At 43.1% G+C, this 20,438-nt stretch overlaps 1 long non-coding RNA gene across 1 annotated transcript in view; it reads left to right on the forward strand.

Moving 5' to 3' along the window:
- LOC114577807 (uncharacterized) overlaps window positions 1-20,438 on the forward strand; it is a 103,295-nt gene that overhangs the window by 46,358 nt on the left and 36,499 nt on the right. Inside the window, exon 2 of the long non-coding RNA XR_009832882.1 lies at window positions 12,507-12,613. This is a non-coding gene — a long non-coding RNA (uncharacterized LOC114577807). The remainder of the gene's footprint in view (window positions 1-12,506; window positions 12,614-20,438) is intronic.

Raw genomic sequence — 20,438 nt, forward strand, 5'->3', positions numbered from 1 at the left:
CCACGGGCGTGACGATCGCGTTGGCAATAATTATTCACCCGATGGGGGAGATACGTACGATTTGGGATGAGCTGTGCAAATACTGCGTGGGAGATAACAGGCGCGTCGAGCTACTCGCCTAAATTAACCCTCTATTAATCCGACAAGTGGGGGTCGCTCGGTACATCGTAAATTATCGCTCACGAGGAGCCATGGTGTGCGCCTGTGACGTGCCACGTACACGTGACTCGTCGACTTCCATTTTTACGGCGTTTAATTGAATCCGTTGTTTGAACAACGCCCGGGCTAATCTAACGCCCCGGCCGCGGGTAGAAATTTTCATGGCTATAAGTTATTTAACTAGGTCGAAGGGTTGGCCAGGTGCCGGTCGGATTTAAAAAAATCATTACGTCGTAAAATTCCGTCATTTGTATCCCTAGTTTTTAACATTCGTTCCTAAGGATGATCATATCCGGCCGCGTATTGGATATTCGAAAAAATCACTCATCGATGAATTTTCGTTGATTATAATCTAAGGAAATAAAAATAATAATCTATAGAATAGATAGAACGATCGATCTCTTCGAGCTGACAAATTTTTCTAACGACACTTGACCGATGTTCGACGTAAGAATTAAGTTGGAATTGAGTTGAGCACCCCGTTGCACGCGAGAAGGCGCGAAATACGAAAGAATTCGCATCTTGGAGGATTATAACACGCGCCGGGAACCGGTATTAGAGGGTGGCTCTCTAATCACGGGCATACAAATGAGCACGGCAGGCCATCGTCTGGCCGAATGGTCCGATCCGCCCGTAACTATCGTGCGCTATCCAGATGCGTTTGGCCAGCCACGAAATCCTAGCCTCTCCCATCCCATATTTCCAGTTATTCTTCGCCAATTTCGACAGTAATCGATCATCCATCTGAACCTACGCTCCTCGAAGAAAAAAGAAAAATATCTCTCGCGTACAGAGAAGAAGGAGGAGGAGGAGGAGGTGAGATCTCACGGGTAACGACGGTTCGAATCGAAGGCTAATACGAGCCGTACGAGGAAAGACGAAACGGCAACAAATCGCAGAAAACAGGTAAAAGAGAGACTGGTAATTCCCGTTTAAAGGGCCCCCGATGTCCACGATAATACGGGAACGCGTGCAAGAGCAAAGGTGGGCAAACGCTTATGGTCGATAGCTTGGCTCCAGGAGTGGCTCGCGGCTGGCGCGGCTTCCGTCGTGGAGGGGGATACCGAGGCGGGAAGAGGGGCCCGTCGACACTGGCGGAGAAGGGCCCCGGGAGGAGTGGGGCGGGTGAAGGGGGAAGAGGGCCGAAGGGAGCCGATCTGACGAGGTGGCGGGGAAGCGACAGGGCCTGCTGCCGATCCTGGACCACCCAAGTCGAAATTCACTATAGTTTGTTGTTCGCCGCGGTTACGATACTCGTTTTCAGCCTACCCTTTCCTCGTCTCCCCTCCTTATCTCCTCTCTCTCTCTCTCTCTGCGCCTCTCTACCTTCCATACTAGTCTCTCCTCGCGATTCGTTCGCTCCTCGCTCCCGGATCGTGTCTTCCCTTTTCTCCCGCTTCTTTGTCTCTTTCCTTCTTTTCTTTTCTTTTCGTTTCTTTTCTTCCCTTCCTTTTTCCCTTCCTCTCCCTCCTCTTTTCTCCTTTTCTGTTTCGCGCGCTCGCTCGAGAGTGGAGCCGGCACAAGCCGTGACAAGCGACGAGCACCCGACAACGGGAAAAAGTGGAGAGGTTCGACACGCTCGTTTCGGATAGCGGCCCTTTGCCACGGCTGATAACGATTCCGGTAACCGCACCGTTCGAATCCGGCATGGAAGCCGTGGACCAGCGCCGTTTTTATAGGGGGCCCCGCTAATACCCCGGCCATTCGAGATATTGCGATGGAATTTGGGGAGGAACTCTCGGGGAGCCAACTCTCGATCCCGACGAGATGCTGGATGAGATTCTATCGTCCAGCCCGTCCCAAATAATAATGATCTTGTCGTAGTTTCGCTCGAAAAGTTCCCTGATGCAACTTATTTCGGGTATTCTTTTAGTTGTAATTTTTGCAGCGTGTCTTTTCTCTCCTAGATACATGTATATCAATCGAGTCTTATTTCTAGTAAAGACCCATTTTCTTTCATTCCTCTTGCATTTAGAGAATCGATGGAACAATATATTTGGAATAAAAATTCTTCGAAATTTCTCATCTTCTTATCCTCGACCGAATCGAATTCGAAAGAAATTGCTTCTTATTGCGATAATTAGGTAATATCTAGGATGATGGAAGAAAGCTGGAGAGAAAATCGTGGTCGGATCGCGATCTCTCGGTGTGCCCCGCGTTGAAATACGGTTATGGACGAATCGCGTGATTAATACGTACGAGGCAGACGCGTGCACGGCGACGAGGGGGGTTGCGTATCCGGCCGACGAAACGAGAATCTTCCTACCGTGTGAGCAGGGCCTCTTCGTGAGAGAGATATTTCACTCGCGTCTCTTTTTCCACCGCTTATCTGCGCGTCCTTCGTCGTGTTCGAGCCGGCTGTCAGCCATCGAGGAGCTGGACTCGAATAGAGTGTCACCGGTAATCAGCGGGCCCCGGGCCCCGTGTAACCGTATACGCCCATTTCGAGCAATATTCGTAAGTGCATGCAAATTGGACGGGACATCCGAGACGTTCCCTGAACCGGCTCTCAACCATTCCTTCCCAGAGAATGTCGACGCGGGATTAATTGAGCTCCGTTCGAATTATTTTATATTTGGAAATTGGTCGAATTGATTAAATTCTTTCAACTCGAGACGATTTCGAGGATTTATCGAGAAGAGATTGTTTTATTTTCGAAAGTCTTCTAATTTTCTCTGGAAAGTTTTCTTCGGTTGCGCTCGATGATTTCGCACGATGAAAGCGCAAGTAACTCCGGAGACGAAACGATGAGCCCTCGAGAAGAGGCACGTTAATTCAATAACGAATTTCTTCTCATCCATCATGCCGGCGGCTGCGACGATGTTTCTTCTTTTTGCACGACTAGCAGGAGGAACGCGCGCCGATTGTACGAATATCTTCGTGCTCGACGCCGAATCCACACGCCGAATCCCGGGCAACCGTTCAACGACAAGAACGAGGGAGCCATAACTTTATTCGTCCGTCCGGTGAAATGCTCGACGACAACGTCGGTGACAACGACAGCAACGAAGTCGTCCGTTTCTTCGGAAGAAAGGAAGATTCTAGCGATGGACTTAAGAGGACTCGAAATTTGTTTCGGCCGTGAACAATTGGAATTTAAGAGAGAAATAAGCGAATGATTGTGATATTTAAAATAGCAGATTTGATAAGCTTTTAAGTTACGATATTCGAGTAATACGCCAGCACATTTCTCGAGTTCGATAATGGAATGCTATTAGATTTCATATCGCCAGAATGTTCGTCGCATTAAATATTCATAAGGAATTCAAAGGATTTGAGGAACTCCATATAAATATATATACGTATATATGTAGATATCTGCTTGCAAGATTTGATAACAATTACACTTTCAATCCGTACGGATAATTTAAAGTTTAAATTAGCAAGCCACTCACAAGTACATCAAAATTATATTTATTAACATCATCGATTATATCTTTCATTCGTTTCAATTTTCTTCAATTTCAATCTTCGAATTCCATCAAATTCTCTTATCTCATTAAAGATAACCGACATTTCGTTTACGAATGTGAAAATTTCATTCGACCAATTTTTTTCCCCCAATGATATTGCATTATTCATTTCTGCCGTTAAAGAATTCCAACGATTTTCTCAATTATTTTTTCGTAATTCCATTCCTTTTTTAAATTCGTATCTTCAATATTAAAAAAAAAAAAAGTACCTCGAACCACTCTTCCTAGCCTATTTCCTTCCCAAAACAATACGTGCAAATTACCTACCTATCTACCTCCTTATCCACCACCGTATTATTTAATAAATGCTTTAATATTCGAGAAATACCTGAAATCCTCTTTGCCCATAGCTAGATCTCTCGATATTCCCTCGAGTCGCCGCGCAGGCTGCCGATGGTTGGCCTCTCTCTCTCTCTTATTCTCTCTTACACTCATCCCTCCTCTGTCGAAGCACACGAGAAAGAAGAAAGAAAGGGAGAGAGAGAGAGAGAAAGAGAGAGGATGGGAAGGGGAAAGGGCCCGACAGATCTAAGGCCCAGCCTCGCTGCCTGGTCTCCGGGGCCTAGATCTGGTCCCGTCACATCCAAAGCGCCGCCCATTTTTTTATTCCACCCCGTAGAAGAAGCTGAAACGAATGCTCGATTCCTCTCCCGGCTGCGAGCAACAGCGCGGAATTCGCGAGAGTCCCTGTGTCTCCGACCGTGTGCCCGGATCCTGTGCTTGGAATGCGCGCACCCGGGGTACACCTTGTAACCGAGATTTTTCGCCAAGGCACGATAAGGGAAACGCGGATGGGGAAAAAAGCCGACCGACCGGACGGATTGAAATCGTTCGATCGAGAAGGCATGACGTGACTGCGCTCCAACTTTCGCGGTTTTTGCCCCTCTTGATTTGATTCGAATTCGAAAAGGTGAGTCAGGGAAGGAGGGGGGTGAGCAGGAATGGTTCATGGTCTGAGTTTTTTTTTAATTTTAAGGGATACTTGATGCTTGAGAAGATTGGGATGGGATGAAAAGTTGAAATTTTTACATTGTGAAAATTTTGGGAGGTTTAGAATTAGTTGGAATTTCGGAGATTAAACTTGGGTTGCGAGGAGTTTAAGAAGAGGAAGTTCGGGAATATTTGATGATTGGAATAAAGAGTACGTTGGGGATTCCTTTTCTTTTTTCTCGATGGACGTATTTGAGGGATTGGAATGGAGTCGAACTCGGGGAGCTGTGAGAATCTTGGGAAAGAAGCGAGTTACTCCTGAAAATTACACTCGGGGGAATTTTCGATTCTTCGGGGAATCGTCAACTTAGCTACTCTTGATACTGTTGCTGCCATAAAAGAATATGGCGCGAGGAATATGGATGAGTAGAAAAAGTATGGCGAATTACGATTGTACGATAATGTTGAAATAAGACGAGCAAGAAGCTCGAGAAGTTTTTAACGCCTGATTATTAAAATAATTGAAGAAAAAGCGGAGCGAGATAAGAGTCAAAGCCAAATTGAACATTAGTCGACACTGACGAATTACGCTTTAAAAGAGTAGTGGAGGCTTATTCCTCATTTAAGATTGATTTAACGACTAATTAATTCCCGGCTGCTCGAACACAGACAACTAACTGTTGGCGCCCTGCTGGCTGTTAATAATCGTTGCCCACCAAAATTGTCTGGATGCGTACGTTTATCTATCCATCGGCAGGAGAGCTAATTATTTTCTTTTGTGTCTGCCTGGAATATACATGGGACTCCATGCGGAGAAGGGACGAACCCCCGTATCATTTCCTCCTTCCTAAATTGGAAGGAACAAAATGGTCCCCTGCTCTCCGATCCCGAGCTTCGACCCGTGCCCCCTCAAACCGTGTTCTCCCTTTTTTCCTTTTTAATTAACCGTTTATCTTTTTAAGGTATACGCGCGTATGTGATAAGCTTCTTAAACGTAAATCGTCGAGTTAACCGAGCCGAACGTATAACGTATCTTTTAAAAGGGAAAATTTTCATCCCTGTTCAACGAAGAAAATGGAACATCAAAAGATTAAAATTTGCCCAACTTTTTAGAAAATATCAAGGACACGGTAATCTATAAATCGATCTAGAATTAATCTAGTCTGGTTTCGTACTAATGTAACCAACCCAACGTAAAATATTATGCATTCCACGCTATATATCAACTCAGCGATGTTCCCATGCTCAATCTCTAAAGATAAAAATCATCGAATACAGTTTTCAATATGGATCTTACACGCGCCATTCGTTAACCATTTCGTCGAACAAGAAAAGCCGTATCTAACCCTCGGACCATCCCTCGTAAATCGAATCTTCGTGCATATCTCGTGGAATGCTTGCATCGAGGAGGATCGAAGGAGAGGGGGAGAGGAGGAGGGGGAAGGAGAGAAGAGAAAAAAAAGGAGCTGACATATCTATGAGTGTCATTTGGGCGTTCGACAATGCCTGCCTTATGGTAAACACACCCATGCCGTGGAGACCCGTGGACGCACGATGAGTCCATAAAACGGAGAAAGGCGACGAAGGGGCTTGGAAGGAGGGAGGGAGGGAGGGTTGGAAAAAGACAGGGAATGGGGTGGAAAAGGGGGAAGAGAGAGGGGTGGCGGAGGGGAGAGGCACGGGTGTACAGCACATCTGCCGTTTGCCATACGGCGATACCAGAAAACCCTCTTGGGCTCTCTCCCTCTTCTCAATGGCGGACTATAGATCGATCCTGCCCCATAGGAAACAAGAACGCCTTCCGCTGCGTTTGCCGCACCGCAATTCGTGCTGAGAAACAGCCACTGCCACCACCAGAATTTATATCCGTGAAGGGAATAGCAATTTTGTCCTTTTCACCGGTCCCCCTGCGCCTCACCTTTTGAACCTTGTGAAACGCTCGAGCTTTCTTTCTTCTCCATAGAAAATGATCTCGTCGCGTACGATTTTTGACATTGAAATATATATATATATATATATATATAGAGAGAGAGAGAGAGAGAGAGTTGGCGATTGAAATTTTTATTCGAAGATCTTTAATACCGATTTTCTTACGCGTTCGATCATGGATGCACGAGGAACACAAGAGGATTTTTTTAATTAATCGAGAATACGATCGATCAATCTTCCTTCGATGAAAGAAGCAGAACGGTTCTACTTCTTTCGTTATTGGATTCGTATCCACGTTGAAGAATTAATTAGACCACGAAGAAAGGGAGGGAGAGATTGAAATTGTTCATAAAAGTTTCATCGCGAATCGCCATATTTGTGAAAATAAATGGCGCGCTTTTTTCACCCCCTCCCCCCACCTCGGATGGAACCACGAGAAAGCGAGGGGATAAGAAAATGCGCGTCGACAATTACCAACGACTTTATTGTCGTGTATATAACGGTTAAATCGAGAAAGAATACGAACAAGCCTCGCATACAGATCGCGGATCGTTTACAGAGACGTTTAGCGCGAGATGCTAGCCGACCGATCGAACAATATAATTGTTCACGTCCACGTGCTGAAAATACTGCGGACCCGCGGACGTCCCTCGTGCTTGCACGTTCGTGAGAAATTATTGTGTCGAGCGTGACTGGAGATTTCTATTAAAAACCGGGCAAGAACGATCCAACGTCCGTAAACTTTCCCGTATATCATCCCTCGGCTCGTACTCGATCGCGACGAATCCGGATTTTTCCCCTCCCCCCATCGCCTCGGGAAACGACACGATAATTCGAAAACTCTCGATCAAAGATACGATATTTTCCAAATACGCGGAACAAGCGTATTACTCTTGCGCCTTCGAAGCTTTCGAATCATCGTTCGTACGATTCCTAATTTCTTGTTAAAAAATAGAATAGAAAATTCTGCAAATTCGGTTTTGTATAACGTGCGATATATGACATCCGTATTTTATCTTTTTCTGTCGAATAAATGATAAATCCACGTGCGAATCAGCACGTATTCCGAGGATCGTTATTAACTCGAGGTACTAGAAACTACGAAATCTACGAATGATCGTGTCAAACGATCGGTTTAGCGCATCGTCGCGCGGAAACTGTTAAGCAGGCAATTAGAAAAGCGACGGAAACTCGTCTGGCACGCTCGTTCGAATAAATTGCCTGTCAACTTTTCGAGCCAGCCTCGAACAAACGTTCACGGATCGTGGCCCCATCCTCTTGGCGTGTGCGCGCGTGTGTCAGCGGCGCCACGCGGATTTAACCTGTGCCACGGATGCGATTGCGCAACCCGCCGAGTGTCAGCGGGTTCGTCGAGGTTCGTTAACTCTCAATTTTGCGGCAGCCCGCACGAGTCGAATAATCGCCCCGCTCGCGCGCCTCCTCTTTGTCCCTACGTTTGCCCAACGCCTGTCGACTGGAAACGGAGAAAAACTATCGTTTCTCATCGATTCGATGCGATCGATTGTCGATCCTAAGTATAATAACTCGAATTTACTTTGTATCGTATATTTCTTAATAGTATAACTTCTTATTGGTGACTTTTGCTCCAAGATTTGTCTTTTAAAAAAGAGTAACGGATAGAAATGCATCTCCTCTTTCCTCTTTTCATTTGTCTTTAAGATCGGATCGCGAATATATGTTCGTATTAGTAGAGTTGGTCGAGAGGAGTTATTTAATACGTTCGAATATGGACGGTTGATGAAAGATGGATCAAGATTCGGAGGAAACGCGTTCAACAGGTTGGACTGGCGTTTGATATATGGACCCTCGTGTGTACGTTGCTGCAAATTTGTTTCTTTGTTTGTTAATTTTTTATCGCGGATCTTGATGGCTCTAATGGAAGGCTAATTACAGGATCCGTTGATGAGCGGTAATGTCCGTGTGCCTTCTGCGAGCAGCTTCACGCGGGAGATGTATTAATGGAAAAATGAATGTATGTAGGGTAATTTAGCGGAGGAAACGACCAGATCCTATTGAGAGTTAAGGTTTCCCGCTGTTAGAGAAACGTTATTAGACAAAGGTGTACAACCTCGTTCGCGCCCTGATCGCTCTCTCACGTCGTCTACAAATCCTTTTCAAACGTATAACGTCTGATTCCGTATTAATTGTCCTCTTATCGTCTTCTCCATTTTCGTTATTTGTATCTATCAGGACGAATCGTCGTGCTTCTTTTTCCTCCCCACTTTTTTTACACATCATTCTACAATAGTTACACGATCGACAAGAAACGCTTCCGTTTCAAGAAGCCGCTTCTAATAATTCCAACGATGCGCCAGATAACAATTCTAACCCAGGCCAGAAAGAAGAACAAGAAATTAATATTTCAAGAGCGACAAAACTCGAACGCACGCGAGGAGGAACAATCATTGCTCCAGCGGGACGAGGGAGGGTGCGTTGCAAAAAATTCGGTTAGGATTCCTTTTTCACCTGGCCGAGGAATTTGATTGGCAAAAAGGAGCGTGCACTATGCTCTATGTTACTGGGTCCAGGATAAGCGCGGAGAGGGGAGGAGAAGAGGAAAGCGAGAGAGATAAAAGGGTTCGCGTGTAGAGGGGCCAGCGTGGTTTCCAGAGAGAGTCCAGTTTGCGATGAAATTAGCCGTGTCCGCCGAGGGCTGAGACAAAAAGTAATGGCTTTCACGCTAGGCACTCGGGATTAATTAACGAAACGACCAAAAATGGCGGCCGTACGTGCCCGTTCCTCGGGGCCGTGCATAAGAACCGATTCCCTTTCTCTCGGTTCTCATCGGGCCATGCTCGTAACGAGCTCGCAAACCGAACGTGGCCAATCGTCACCTGCCATTCAAATTTTTGAAATTGCTTCACCGCCATCCATTCGCGATCGATTCCAGGATTAATTGGCCACCTTCCTCCACCTTCCACTTTTTTCTTGCGAATCTCATTCCCCACTCTCGAGTTTTCGTCAACATCCTTAATCGATACCAATTATTTCACTTCGAACGAGATACGTCTTCTCTTGCGAACGATGAACTAACGAACTGGAACTTCTTTCTAAGAGTTCGAGGAAATTTCAACCTTTTCTTTCCTCTCGCGTCCCATTATCGTACACGATCCATCGATCGAATCTGAACTTGCTTCTCCTCCTCCTCGTTTCCAAGGCGGATGTTGATCGAATCGAAAATCGATGAACTTCCGCTCTCTCGACACGTGAACACGAGAGCGAGGAGGTTGTTTGCATCCGTGCGTACAAGCAGGATTTCAAATTTCGACGGGATAATCGGCTGACGTTTCGACTTTCGAAGGAAGACGTAGGCGACTCGCGCGACAGCTTGACAGCCGGACATTAACGATCCAGGATGGATCCACGCGTGATTTCCATCGCGAGATCAGAGGTCTCGTTCGCAGGTGCGCCAGGGAAATCGAGACGCGAATCGATGATCCTTCGTGGACGAAGATAAATTTCACGTCGAGTGGAATCGTGGATTTTAAGGGAAGGCTTCCCATCCTCCGCGGATGAAAAATTAATCGCGCGACGAACAATTTCGTATCTCATCGAGATCTGCTATGGAATCACGTTCGCGGATATATTTCTCGCGTTTACTTTATGCAACGAGACGCTGAATTTCCAGGCTTGATTGCGCCCAATCGATTAAGATGTCGCAAAAAAAGTTGACTTCTCGATGGTACGGTACGGCGGAATGGCGCCTTTCTATTATGTAGTCAATTTTGACGAAACACCCGGGACAAGATGCTTATCTTTATCGCTATAAGTTATAAAGATCGTATCTATCTTTTTAAAATAGATACGAGGAGGATGAATAAATCGACAACACTCGTCAAACTCGTTTGCCGTAGAGGAGTGTAATGTAGATAGAGAGCAATTCTATTGCGATGGAAAATTAAATTTGCATAAGAGAGATGGCCGTAAACGGCTCCTTTCGTTAAACCGAAAAAAGGAAAAAAGGAAAAGGGAAAGAAAATATGGACTCATCGATCGAGATGATCGATCAAGAGATCGAATTTCGCGTTTAACATTTCCTTGAATCGAATTAACGAATACCAAGATTGCTCGAGCACAACCCCATCCCTTGATTGAACCACGCTTTAACGCCGAAGGAACAAGGTCGAAATCAACACCAAGCTCTCTCGCCTCGGAGGTACCATTTTTCATTCGAAATCGCGGATCGATTGGAAGGGCGAGCGCATCCGTCCCCCTCGGTGAGCGCACGAATTCGCACACGAGCCGTGGCCCGGATCCGGATGATGAAACGGTGCTCGGGCCAGAGCAATTTGACTTACGACATTTTGAAAGCGAGCCGACCGATCGTGGGCGTGTGTTGAAACGTTGCGATGTCGGACGGGTTTTGCGTGGGCCTCGCGGCGCATTACATCTGGCCGGGTACTGCTGCTTTATGATGGACGAGACAGGTGATTATGCGTGTGGAAACCAGCATGCGAGCTCGCGCCGTGCCTCGATGTAGGTGCTCGTCAACGGGGCCACGTGGACCTGGGTGTGTGGGTGCGCGAGGAGGGGTCCTGCGCCGGCGTGTGGGTTCACAGGATAACCTCGTAATTCCCGTTTTTTTTCGTCAACCATCCTCGCTGACACTCGCCGAATGTCCCGAGAAACCGATTCGAGGCGGCGTCCCCGTTTCCATCGCGCGTGCAAGAGTTTTGGAAACTTTTTCGAAACTTTCTCTCCGTCCCTCGTTGCACGTTTTGAGAAACTTCGACGCGAAATCGAGGTTTGGAAATTTCTTTCTAATTAAAATCTTGGATGGAAGGGTTTCCCGTTTTCTATTTTCGTTTCCGCCGGGTTTTCGGATGAATAATCGTGAAATCGTCTCATAGAGAAATTCAATTTACGTTTTACGCTTCTCGCGTAACGTAGAAATCGTTGTCGGTTTATTCTACGACTTTTTATCTCGTTTAATTAACGAAGCTATGCGCGTAAATCGATCGAGTCGTGAAAAATGGAAAAAACATTTTATTTCCTAGTTACGCGAATTTCATATCTGGAAGAATTTAATTGAACATAGCCGTTTTAACATAAGTAAACAAATGGTGTGGAAATACGATTTCGAAATTCTTTCGATCGGTTGATTCCGCGATTTTGCAATGGTGCAAATGCAAATAAATAAATTTAGAATAAAAATTAATTACAAACCGCGTAATGAATTTCATTTAGATCTGACCGTTAACAGGTTGGAAAGACGACTCGTTTTCGCTAAACGTTGAGTAACGATCCATGACGAATCTGATGGACGGAGGCCGGACTCCGTCCGGTTAAATTTCATTCGCTCGTCCTATTTGCATAAGTCGAGAGGGGGAGGAAGGAAAAGCGTGAAAATTGCGGAAATTCGGTGTGAAAGACCGAAGGGTGGCCGGTCTCCCCCTTTCACGACGGGTAATTCGGCCCAGATACCAGTTTCTCCAGTCCATTGTTTCGCGGCTAATTCGTCTAACGTGGGGGTTGTAAACCGCAAAGGGGCAAACGCACTTTGACCGTAATTCATCGGCCTCTATCGCGACTATACCGATTTTCACAAGTATCGGAGAATGCTGTGAATAGCATTCAACGTGTAATTACGCGCGATCAATGACGAGAATTGATTTTAAACTCAAATACCTGAAATTTATCGCTTCACCCTCTTTCGTTCGCCACGCTTTGTTCGGCTTTCTTTTTTCTCCACTGGATTGTAAATAATTTACTGGTTTGGGTTAGAAGCTAAAAATCGTAGATAGAAAGTCTAAACAACGTACGAATTATTAATTCATCGTATACTGTTTGTTGAAAATTTAATTTAACATTCTTTTACAAATACTGTTTCAATCTTTATAGTTTCGTGATTTAATTCGATTAATTCTATAATGGAGCTTTGTTTAAAAAAGAAAATCTATCACATGAATTGAATGAGAGAGAAAATTTTACCATAAGTTCTTCTCGTTTTAAAATCTATTCCTCTATTAACGCGTTTATTTCTTCTTTTTTCAGATTTCGTCTATCAATAACTATCATCAAAACGCTTTAAACTTCGAGTCAGAGCACGAGGAACGAACGTGGTCGTCGCGTGGTACTGTACAATTGGTGCAAATGAAAAGGTATACGATTCGGTGTAAGGCGAAGGCACGCCCATATCCGGCCGTGTATTTCCGGTCCGCGAAAATCACTGTGGCTGGGCGACGCGAGAAAAAGAGAGGCGATACACGTACACGCAAATCGCGAGATCTGTTCGGGTAAATACGCGTGGACACGCCCGTCGCAATTACACGAGTGCCTGCAAGTATAATGAGCCTTGCGTCTCATTGTGATTTATGCCAGGTTGCCCCGTGTCGAGAAACCGCCTCCCTTGTTCTCCTTGATGTAAATTCGCGACAAACGGAACCGTCGCGATGAAATGTTCTCGCTCCGTGCGACGATAACGGTGGAAAAAAGGGTTTCGATCGACGCTGCTTTCTTCCTCTCGGACAGAAAATATTTATAAATTAATTCTCACTCGAAAATTCGTTCCTCTCGGAATGAATTTTAAATTGAATCCTGTATATATATATATATATTCCCCTATCTCTGTTCCTTGATTTTAAGAGGATGAAATCATGATTATTCAATAAATTTCTCAACAAATTATTTCATTTTAGATAGAAATTCAGGTATACAGGCAATATTAATAAAGTTGCCGTTACTTTTCCATTAGCCGTCATTATAAATTCCATAGGATTTTACATCTACATATCCTATATAATTAATTTATAATATCCCCCTCCCCCCCCCTTCCCTCCCTCCCTTCCTTTATCATAAACTCTCTTCCTTAACAACATTTAATAACTTCCCCTATCTGTAATTCAATTTCGACGAATATTATTTTTAAGGCCTGTAATCCTCGCGCCAAGTACAATCCATCAGCCGCGATACTAATTCCACATAAATACAGCTTATCTCGTGCCACTGTCATTAATCGTTGGAACCTAGAAAGAGATATATATATATAGAGAGAGAGAGAGAGACGAAATCGTAACCGGAACACGGTCGAACGTGGTCGATAAATCGGGGCGGCCTAAACAACTCGTCAAAACCGTGACGCATGACCCGCACGACATGACAGGCGTCGTGGGCATCGCGTGTCGCGCTCAGCCGCTCTAATACCATTCGGTTCCATGTATTATTCAATCAGCCAATAAGGAAAACACGCCATTCCTCGTGATCCTCTCCAGCTCGATTGTGCTCTCGTGTGTTCGTGATACGCGTACCGGAGGAGGAGTGGGCCTCCGGTTAAACGAACTTGCGATCGTGGAAAATTGTCCTCGACAGGGTCTGTCGAAGGTTAATCACGCGGATTGAGCGGTCGAACGTTGACAGACCGCCTGTCCCTGCGAACAAACGCACGAGAGGGAATGTTAAAAGGCGTCGTTCGAGCCTTTCGTTTCGTCTCGACGTATTTCTTTTTTTTTTTCTTTCGTTCTTTCTCTTCTTCTTGCGCGCCCAACCATCGCTCGATTGGTAGAAGAAGCGTTTAATAAGAAAATACGTGACGATAAATCGTGCACGTGTTGTACACGGTGGTTTTTGAGAGGAGGGATGGGATCGAATGGGGCTCGAAGGAGAGCGAAAAAGGAATGGCACGATATCGTGCTTCTAATATTTATTTGTAAACGGTATTTTTTTCGCGTACAAAGAAATGACAAACTTTTTCCTATTCCATACGTTCAAGTAAATTTTCTCGATTCTTCCTCTCCATCGTTCGCTGATTTTCGAAATCGTCCGATTTCATTTCGTGTTTTATCTACTTGCTCCTTTTTATTCAGAAACTTAATAGAAAGTTTCCACCGATTCTGTGCAGCCATGATTCACCCTCCCGTCTCACAATACAATCCACCACTCATCAATCTCTCCCTCGAGTCCCCATTTACACATCGCCATTTCCCCGGAATACAGCACATAAAGCACAACAGTGAATAACACCGGCGACGGGAATAAAGGGAATAACTCAAAAACGAGAGGAAAGCAAGGGGAGGGGGAAGGGAGAGGGGCAAAAAAAACTACCGATAACGTCGTCAACCCGCGACAGCTAATCCGGCGGCCAGCCTCGAACCGGCCATTACGACGTGCTGTCCATCGTTAAGAAGAAGTCGCGCCGTGAATGACCCCCTCCCCTGCCCCCTGTAATAACGAGCTCCTTACATCCAGATTACACGTGCGCCGTACGGAACGTGTAGCCGCTTATACAACAGCTATAAAGCAATAAAAGTCGATCTGCCCTGGTGAACACAGGCCCAGGTGATATATCGCTGCTTAGCGCCCACGTAACCAAGCGCATCGACCGGCAGAGGTTGAGGGCCCGCGCGTCTCTCCTTTCATTCTTTTGCACGCATCATCCTCCTCCGCGGAGGAGCATCGCGGTGGATTATCGGGCGAATTATCGAACGATCGAAACCACGACTCGCGCCGATATTCCGCCCGACGCCCGAGATCCGCCGTGATTATCTCGCTCGTCAATCTCGCGGCCTTTCCGTCGACAAATTGATTCCCCGCTGATTACTCGATCCCCCCGGCACGATCGCTTATTACGACGGGGTAAATACGTAATGGGCGAAGAAAAAGATGGGAACCAAGCTCTGGGATAAAACGCTACTTGGCGTTTGACGGTGTGTGGAATTTTTTTTTTTTTTTTGTTTGTTTCTATCATTGGGATCGATCAGCGGAAAGATTGTGTACGTATCTTTGCGCAAAGTTTTCGAAATGAAGGTTTTTTAGGGGGTGAAGGATAAGAATAAAGGGAAAATTCTCCTTTGCTCATGGACATGTAACGTCCATATTATTTATTTGTTTTTTTTTTCTTTTTCTCGCAGTTTTTAAGTTATCGTTATATATAGAGATAGATATTATATATTGGCTAGTTTTTCTTTTTTTATCGATAAAGTTCTATAAATAAAGTGAATTTTGCGGTATGTCTTGGTTGTGGCAAATTAGCTATAGGATTTTATTTCTGTCTAGACAATTTGATTCACTAATTTGCACGCTTATTTTACCTTAAACTTGTCTTCAACTTTGTACGATAAGTATAAGCTGCTACTTTCTTTAATTTTATTATCCTTTTCCGTTTTCTTTTCCATTTGTTTATTTATGATATTCATTAAATGACTGGAACAAGTACTCGTTTGTTTGTCTATACAGGACATTCCAACAGCTTGATCTTTCACCAATATCAATAAGTCGTTGTCCGTCCCTCTGTCACAGGTTTGCACACAAATCACCCTGACATCTTCCTTCTTCTTTTTGGTTCTCTTTATTACCCTTGGCGCTTTTTGACACTCGGTGAAGATCATCTCAGGTTTTGTGCACGAAGTTACACTGCATTCCATCAGAGTGCTCGGGCATTCTCTCAGGTCACATTTGAATCCTATCGCTTTCTTCACGGTTATCTTCCTGCACATCTCTGTTATTTTTTTCATGAAAGATTTTTTTTTTTTTTCCTACAAATACACCAGAAAATGAAAAATATATCATGCTTTATCGCAGCAGGCGTGGATTGTTAGAATCTTCTTTCTTATTTGTTAAAAAATTTTTTTTTTATTTATTTATTTTTTTTTTATTTTTTTATTTTTTATTTTTATTTTTATTTTTTTTTATGCCTTATTCCCACCTTGACTTGCTCCGAAATATATTGAATCTTCTTTTTACTCCTCTTCGTCCTATATGCCGTCACTTTTCTTTCTTTCCTCGGCGCGCACACAGTTAATGTGAAACTGAAGGATCATTTAACTCAGCTTATAAGCATCTAAAATTTGTGCCAATTGCTAAAAAGAACAAAATCGTTTACCTTGGACAGGCTATGTCCCTTTTGTTACCTAAGCAATGTCTCGAGCAACCGCGAAGAACTGGTGGCCTCGGCTTTCTTCTACAAACATCTACAATTTCCTTCACGCATTTTCTCTCGGGGAATATTTCCTCCTTCTTTGGCGAGATTTCCTCTTTCTCTGGCACGATTTCTTCTTTTTCCGGCGCGACTTCCAGTGCTTGCTGCGTATCCTCAGAAGGACTGGAAGGCGTCGGTTGATTTTCATTTTCGACCGATGGTACACCCTCTTCATTTCCTGTTCCTTTCGATTTCAATATTCCTCTTTTTTCCTTTCTGTTTGTTTCTTTCGTGTTATCTTTGTTTGCCTTTTTAAGCATTCCCTCTCATTCTTTGTTCACATTTATAATTGATCTCGTTTCGTTCACGTAATCGAGATTATCGTAACACTTGTCGAAATTTCAAACACGTTCTTCAATTTCAATGGACTTTTTATTCATACTCTATGCAATCGTCAATTTCAATGGAATGCGCGCTTCCTTCAGTGGAACTGTCTGAACGTCGTATTCGCATAGTGGTCCACTCCCGTAAAATTATTATAGTTTTCGTGCCCATTTTTAAGCCATTTTCCTGAGGAGCTGCTGGACACCTTGCTATTACGATGATTCTATCATTCTCCTTTAAACACAATTAATTTATTAATTAAACGTTAATCTTTTGTGTTGCATTGATTTCGAAGGAAATATAATTTTTTTCTTATTAAATAACGGATTCACGTCACTGAATATGAGTACGAGTAAAAATTTCTTTTTTCTACAAAAGTATCGATATATTAACCTCGTTCTTCATGAATGTCCGTATTTTATACCAAACTTTTCTGAAGATTCGAAAACTTCTAAAAAACTTGCAGATCAACTTATCCAATTATACGAATGATTAGAAGTCGCAGCATGTTGCGACAAGGGACAATTAAAGAAACGACTAAAATTTGCCCATCAAAGTAAAACGAAAAGGTTCGTCTGATTTACAAGGGTGGCGCCATTTAAACATATGAACGTCGCGTTTCTTGTACACATTTGGCTTCGTTCGTTCCATCCATCCAAATAGTCGAATATTCGACTAAAATTATCCACCAAAGAAAGAAAAAAGAAAAGAAGAGAAAAGGAAAGAGAGAGAGAGAGAACGAAACGATAGAAAAATTCGCATCGTCACTTATCTTGGAGTACAAGTTCGAGTTAACTTAATTTATTTTTGTTTAAAATTCCAACAATTGTTAAAATTTATAAATAACTATTTTTCAAAAAGAACTTGAAAAAGATTTGCGTCAATTAGTTAAACCGATTGTTTTCATAACTAATTGAACAGAGTGAATTCACAATGATCGATCAAATTTGTTTAGGCAATTGTGATGATATCTTTTTTTTTCTTTCTTTTTTTTTTTTTTGAATTGGATACATTTCATTTTCCTTATCTGTAAAATAAAGTTCACGCAATCTCCTGTTCGTTATTTTCTTTCCTCTCTTGCATAACCTCGCATTGATTCTGTTTTTTGCATTGGTTATTATTTTTATTGTCCTTAATCATAAACCTTTTCTCCTGTCTCGGTGGATAATGTGACATTTCTTGAACCTATGTACCAATAAATAATATAATTTTACATGTATATTTCGATTAATCCATTTACATATGTATATATCTATATATATATGCATAAAAATACCGGATGAAATTCGACGGAGGTGCTGATGTCGCTCAAAATAATTTGTTTTCTAGCGGTATTCTCGGTGTTAAATGTTTGCGATGGCGAACACTCGGATGCGCTTCTAGTGTGCCACAAGCCCAACTGAGTTGTCCCCACTAAAATTTAAGAGAATTTAAATATTCATAAACTCGCAATATTTCTTTCATTGAAATTTACCTGTAGGAATACTGGTGCGAAACGTTTCGTGGCCGTTTTCTATGATGGATATTTCTGGGGGGGCGCTGGTTCGATATCGGTTGTTGTTCCTGCGTTCCTCGATTATTCGTTGATTCCTTGGCTCGACCATTTGTTCGATTATTCGCGGGCTTATTGCCGGTTCGACTACTTGGTGAGGCGGTCTTTCTACTCGCGAACCGTTCGACATCTGGTACGAGATCGTGTGACCACGCGGGAATGATTCCTCGTATTCCGGAAGCGAGTAAAATTGCCTGTGAATTGTACAAGGCGTTGATAAATATTTATTCGTTTTTGGAAAATCACTTGGCAATAGTATCTGCATTTTAGCATATTTACAGTTCCCTTTGCTCGGGGATCGGTACCCTCGGTGCTTCGATAAAAACAGGTTCGTCGCTGTAAATTTTTATGAAATATCGCGTTCGATAAGGCACGTTTTAGAAAAATGATTGTAATACGTCTATTAATATATTTACATTCGACTTCTTTCGATCATCCGCGGCGATCTTATCGGCGTTCTCGGCACTCTTTCGGGCGAATAATCGCTGTAAGTTTTATAAGATTATAAAAATAATGATCAAGCTTTTGAGAAGAATCGTCAATTTTGATAAGAAGATCACAAGTGCATTTACATTTGTTGCCTCTCCTCCGATACCCGCGTCCTTGGACTCGTCCTTCTCGTATGCTCGACAGGCACGAATTCCCTGTAAATTGTGCGAGATATGAAAATCAGATCAAGAATTTTCAGAGAAGAATCGGTCAAAGTTTCGAATCCGTTTAAAAATTGATTAGATCGATTTAAGAAAACTATCTTGTCTGTCTTTAGAATTTAAGCAAATTCTTTTTCAAGGAAGGAATTTATAAAATTTTTTTTTTTCTTCTTCCTTACTCGAGTCTTCTAGCACGTTCATCTTCCCTAGGTCCATACGCCAATCCTATAAGGTGTTCTTGACAAGGCGTCAAAGGATCTGATCTCCTGCGTTCCGGCGTTGAATGGGCGACAGGCTAGAATCAAAATATACACCGTAGATGTATAATTTCTACAATATTTATGAAAATATATAAAGTATAAAGTTATACTTCTCCAAGCCTCTCCTCAAGAATTTTCAAAGTGACCATAGTTCCGTCGAGAAAACCATGCAAATGTGGCATGTTCTGCTCGCAGCAATTGAAATCTTTGTCTTTGAATACTTTCCACCAAAAATTCTCATCTTCTACGAATTTTTTCAACTTTCTCATTTGTACGATACAATTGTTCAAAATTTGTCGGAAGCTGTTTAAATCTGATCGGGTAAAATCTGGCGTCTGACTCTCTCCATCCCTCTGGTTGTTTCGACATTCGCCTTCCCTCTATTAAACGAATATTAATATCTAAGTGAGTGTTATTCATCGTTGAAAGACTCGAGATCGTTAAAATACCGGTCTATTTGGATTCTGAAATCTTTCCAAATTTTTTTTTATATGCTGAATCCTATGGAGAAGCTTCTGATTGTTAGCAATTTGATCATTTTGCTGTTTCGAATTGTAATTGCACTTTCTGACAGTACAAAGACCCCTTTGAGGAGAAACTGGGCGGTAATTTTGCATACAACATCCTCGTTTCGGTTCCTGATAAAATGGAATGAATGGTTACGTGCGTTGTTCGCCGATAATCTTTCGATCGTTATCGAAATCGAAATTACTTTTTCTATTGTAAAGTAAAAATTTATAAATCACAAGGGAAGAAAAGTGCGGAACGACGAGATAAAGTACATGCGTAAGGTATCATAAACTTAGGTTACGTACCATCCACAAAGGTGTTATCGTTCTTTATATTCACCAAATTCTGCCATCGACTATGGGGATGAGATGGAGTTTTTTTTGTTTCGGATTTAATTTTATCATTATTGCCTATTTATTTGTTGAGAATCATATTTGATAATAATTTTCATGGTTTCGAAGGATGCGTGTAAATTGTAGTTCAAGTTGACAAAAATGCCATCTATTTTCCGATTTATTCACCCATAAAAATAAATCGTTGGAACAGCGCAGTCGATAACATCGATCCGATCGAGCCTTCCCGTAATCCTTCCCGAATAGTTGTATATCAGTCACGGATCAGTTCAGTTTCACGGAAGAGCACACCTTCTCATACGTATCGTTTCGCAAACATAAATGAAGAATCATGGGTACATCGATCGAGTTGCACGAGAAGAAA

Source organism: Apis cerana, linkage group LG1, assembly GCF_029169275.1.
Source record: "Apis cerana isolate GH-2021 linkage group LG1, AcerK_1.0, whole genome shotgun sequence".
Taxonomy (NCBI): domain Eukaryota; kingdom Metazoa; phylum Arthropoda; class Insecta; order Hymenoptera; family Apidae; genus Apis; species Apis cerana.